General features: G+C 38.9%; 1 long non-coding RNA gene across 1 annotated transcript; it reads left to right on the top strand.

The window, feature by feature from the left end:
- Positions 1-314: 314 nt before the first annotated feature.
- LOC133714347 (uncharacterized) lies at positions 315-4,858 on the top strand. Its single transcript, XR_009848618.1, has 3 exons — positions 315-473; positions 4,113-4,174; positions 4,586-4,858. It is a non-coding gene; the product is annotated as an uncharacterized LOC133714347 (long non-coding RNA).
- Positions 4,859-5,308: the final 450 nt, after the last annotated feature.

The raw sequence follows: 5,308 nt of genomic DNA, 5'->3' as shown, positions 1-5,308 counted from the left end.
CATTTCTCAAGCAAGAAGATCAAGATGAACAGCTCAACATCGTATTCTCAGCAACTGGCAAGAAGAAACGAAGCAGTGATCCAAGAGGCAAGAGGCAAGAAAAAGCCAAAATAACATTCAGCATAGGACAAGCAAGGAACTCCTCAAAAAGAAAAGGACACCAAGGTCTTTTCATAGCAAAGAGTTGTGTAACCGGGCAACTTTCGCTAGTACTGGGGCAAATGGGCAATATCCCTAAAAAATTAGATAAAACTGAAAAAATAGAAAAAGATTTGGGTTCGTGTTCTTCCACGTTCATGAAAACAGAGAACTGCTCTCTCCACGTTCGGTTCAACCTCGACTGCTCTCTTGGCACTTCTGATAATCGATTTTGTCTTCACTCTTGCAAAAGCTTCTCAATTCCCAACTGCCAAGATATTGGGTTCACCTTTTCACAAAAGACCCCGAAGTTATGTCCATCTCTTCTACAGACGGTGAGTTTCTGTAAGACCCCTGAAATTCGTTATTAATTCCTAAATGTTTCCTGGGATTAATAAAGTGTTCGTTTGTACGATTTCGTGGTTCGAGGGTGGAGTGGAATTATTTTCGGACGAATAATTATTCGAAGTGCACGTTTTAGGGGGTTCACAAAGGTTGACTTTTTATACGTTGGGATTCTCCGAAATCTTCCTTCACGAAAGTTGTAGAGCGCGTCGATACGAGTTCGTGGACATGCGGAACGCGGAAATCGGAGTTCGTATGAAGAATTTATGGCCGTCGGAAAAACTTTCCATTTTGGTATATATGGGATTTTTCCGGAAAAATATCAGAAAAATCTGACTTTCCATTTTGGAAAAGTTTTCTCTCTCCTCTCTCCCGAGCCCAGTTTCGCCCTCTCCCTTTGCCGGCCGATTTCTTCACCGTCCGGCCACCAATCGGCGCGATTCCAAAGGGAATCCTGCTCTCCTCAGTCCCCTCTACACGTCTGTGGTGGTTATTCGTCGTGGGAAGCACCGTGCACGGCGGTACAAGGCCGAGAAGTGGAGCTGCCGACGTTGAAATCGCCTGAAATCGCCTCCGTGGGTTCTTCCTCCTCCGGCCACTATATCTCGAGTTCTTTGAGGGCTTTTCTTGCCCAGAGGACGTAGATGCTTCCCTCCAAGTGGCTTGCAACGATTCAAGGTGTGGAGGTCGAATTTTGAAGATTGGGAATCTAGGGTTCTTCGAATTTCTGAACTTGCGAGGTAAATTCCGGCCAAATGGCTTTGATTCTGACTTTGTGCTAGTTATGAATGTTTTAATTGGAGTTGAGATGAAGAACTTTGATGTTGGAAGTTTTGTCAAATTTTGACTTTGGTTTGGTGGCGGTGCCGCCACTGTGGTGGTGGTTTCCGGCGGCTTCCGGCCACCTCTGGGGCAGTTTCTGCTCCTCAGTGCGATCTACTCGTCGATACGAGCATTTCGATATATAGTTTGTATTTTTTGGAAATCGTATGAGCATGTTATGAATTTTCCAAGTTTTAGGGTTTTCGGTTCGATCGGTTTTCTATCCGTGAGGATTCGGTCGTCCGATCGACTTGTAGTTTTGATGTGTTGATCGTATAAGTATTCCGGAGACCTCGGGTGGTCTCGGATGAAGTTTCGCCTCGATTGGCATTACTTTTGGATGGTTGGATTGATTTGGGAGTTCGGAAATTAATTGTTTTTAGTGTTTCGGATACTAAATCGAGGTTGTATTTTATTAGGTGTTTGACGAAGTTGTTTAGACGGATTGTTATGCTTGTGTATCTCATATGGCGTGTGAAGACGCAGCAGGATATGGAGGTGAGTAAATCTCACGGTGTTTCGGTCGATAAATTAGTTATGGTTAATTTAGTAGATTTAATTGTTAGTATGCAAAATCATATTTATCAAATAAATCATTTGTTTTAAAATATATGAACTTGATCGACAACGGTTCATGGGTAAGTGAAAACAATGTTTTGATATAAAATGATTTTCGAGAGGAATAATTTATAAAACTATAGTTGGTATTAGTGGTCATTCCTGCGTGAATGACTACGTATATATATATTTACGTGGAATATATATATATGGATGGTGTGGCGTTGTGATATGTATATGTTTGATGATTATATTGTTGAAAGAGTGATTTGAAAATGTGATGCGACATTTTGAGTCATGTGGGATTCTTTGTAAATGTTTTCTGATCTTCGGATCTGGTGTTTATTGGGAGTTGATGGGTGATCATCTACTTTAGTCAGAGTCGATGGGTGAACATCGACTATCGACTTTAGTTTGGAGTTGATGGGTGATAATCTACTTTAGTCTGAGTCGATGGGTGAACATCGACTATCGACTTTAGTTTGGTGTTGATGGGTGATCATTGACTTTAGTGTCAGTTGAGGCAATTGCATCGTAAAGCTGAACCTCGACGGAGGTGACAGGTTACGTTATGGTTAGAGCTCTAGTCATGTTGCATGCACAGTTTCATGATGGTAACTGGGTTACTGCATCATGGGTGTGTAGTCTGTGTTGCATAGTTTCATGATGGTAACTGGGTTACTGCATCATGGGTGTGTAGTCTGTGGTATGCGTGCGGTCATGGTGGTAACTGGGTTACGGCAATCATGAGTACGTAGTCTGTTGTATGCGTGCGGTCATGGTGGTAACTGGGTTACTGCAATCATGAGTACGTAGTCTGTGGTATGCGTGCGGTCATGGTGGTAACTGTGTTACGGCAATCATGAGTACGTAGTTTTTGAGGAATGTTGTTGATGTTCTTTCTTTAGTGTTTACGTGAGATTTGGATTTCTATGAATTCTATTGTTTGTTTTATTGTAATCTCCTGAACTAAGTCATATGCAGGGATTACTGTCTTTTGAATTGTTTGTTTTAATGTAATCTCCTGAACTAAGTTATATGCAGGGATTACCGCTTTTTGTATTGTTTGTTTTCATGTAAATTCCTGAACTAAACTCTATGCAGGGATTTATATGATTTCTTTTATTTGTTTTCATGTAAATTCCTGAACTAAACTCTATGCAGGGATTTATATGATTTCTATTGTTTGTTTTCAATGTGATCTCCTGAACTAAGTTTCTATGCAGGGATTACTGATTTTACTTAATTCAATTGTAAGTGCGGTTGTGGTTGAGATTTGTAGTGAGTTGTGAAATGAGTCGGGAGGTCATCATTTTGAGAAATGTTTTATGTTGAGGGGAAGTCAGTGGGATTTTCGTAGAATTGTCGTTGAGATGGAAAATGATTTGAAACGTCACTAAGGTGACAACTACTTTTGTTGAGACAAATGAAGGTTGATTTTGTAGTTCGTTGTGTTTTAAAATGTTTAAAACATAATTGAGCTTAATTGTTTAGTTGAAGTATTGTGAAATTGGATGCATGAGTCGAGAGTCAGAGCATGTTGATTTTGATATGAGTTAACTTACATGAGCATGATATTGAAGGATGGTTTTGTATGTTTGGTTGTGTTTTGTGAAATTAAATGTTGTTGCTTTAATTATCTCACGAATTGAGAAATTATAAGCATGAGTGACGTGAGTCACTTTATTTGAGTTTACTCATACGGGCTGAAAGGCTTACCGGGTTTGTTGTTTACATTCCCGGTGCACTATTCTATGGTGTAGGGGTTATTGTGCAGGTTAGAATATCGGGTGATTGTTATCGAAGCTGAGGTGGACTTTCCGTCACGTGGGTGTAGAAGGGCGCTCATACTTATAGTCTTCCGCTGTGTAGTGAGTTGGTGAGAGTGGTTACACGTTGAATTGATTTTCAGTTTAATTTGTAAACTATTGTAATGTAATATGTGACTCTAAAGAACGAGTCGGTATTGACATTGTGAGTTTAGTTTGTTTGTTGCTTTGTTTATTTGAAAATTTTTCTAAGAGTCTTCTTGTGATTGTTTGTTCTCGCGTTTCGGATTTGAATTCCTTTATTCAAAATTCGGGGCGTGACAGTTTCATTCAATTTTTAATAGATTTTTTTCCTTCAATGAATCTAACTCTACCCCTAATCTCTAATTCTTTGATTCTTGATTTTTTCCTTCAGTAGATTTTTTTCCCTCTTCAGAGAGTCTAATTCTATCCCTAATTGATTTCTGATTTTCTTTTCAGGATCGCAATTTGATACCTATACTTCTAGAATCCAATAGGGTTCATCCTTTTAGGTTTGGCAGGTGTGCCTTCAATTTCTTTTTCTTTCAGTTTTTTTTTTTTTTTTCAAAACCGTGTGTTTTGATGGGTACATGAATGGTGGTACTGGTATGGAATTCGATCAACACTACTTATGTTCATTCTTTGATTCCTCTTTGTATGTAGGTTTGAACACAAGTTTTGGAGTTCAACTCCTTTTAGTTGTCTCCACTCCAGACTGTTAGTTAGATTATTTATAAATAATTGGTTAGATTCTTTGCAACTTCAGCGACCACAACTTCATTTTCATAATCAATGAGTTTCAATAGCTTTAGCATATATGTAGTTAACTTTAGCATATATATGTAATAAAAGTGGTAATCAATGAGTTGGACTAACTTCTGTCTTCTATGTCTATGATTTATATAATCGTATTCTTTTGCTACAATACCCAGGTCTCAGTACAGTTTAAGTTGTTGATGCATATTGAATTTGTGCGATGACACCCGAACGCCGTCGACGGCGTCTTTCACACTGCGAAAGACAATGTATAAATTATCAATGAGTCGTTTGTACAAGATGATATGATTAGGATCCCAGATGCATTGGTTATTCCTTGGGTTGGTGATGAATCTCTTGGCCAACTAATTGCTTCTATATTTCCAGGTTTAGAGGACAATGCATTTGATAGGTTTTATATGGTGGATAGAGCTATTATAACGCCTAGGATGAGGATGTGGACAAGCTAAATGAAGTGGTATTGAATTCCTTTCCAGGTGAAGATCAAATTTATTATTCTTTTGATAGAGTTGAAGATGACCCTCACAACTTATATCAACAAGAATTCCTAAATTCTATAGCTCCAGGTGGTTTTCCCTCTCATAAGTTAGCTTTGAAATTGGGTGCACCAATAATGCTGCTTAGAATTATTGATCCAAAAAGTGGGCTATGCAACGGGACAAGGTTAATATGTCGCGGGTTCTTTCCGAATTTTATTGATGCAGAGATTCTCACCGGCCATTTCAAGGGTACAAGAGTTTTCCTACTACGAATTCCTCTAAAGCCTTCAGAAAATGTGAAGCTTCCGTTCTCTCTCATACGTCGGCAGTTTCCTATTAGATTAAGCTTTGCACTAACAATAAACAAAGCTCAAGGCCAAACAATTCCAAATGTTGGTG

This window comes from Rosa rugosa, chromosome 6, assembly GCF_958449725.1.
Source record: "Rosa rugosa chromosome 6, drRosRugo1.1, whole genome shotgun sequence".
NCBI classification, from domain to species: domain Eukaryota; kingdom Viridiplantae; phylum Streptophyta; class Magnoliopsida; order Rosales; family Rosaceae; genus Rosa; species Rosa rugosa.
This window is presented reverse-complemented; position numbering and strand designations above follow the sequence as displayed.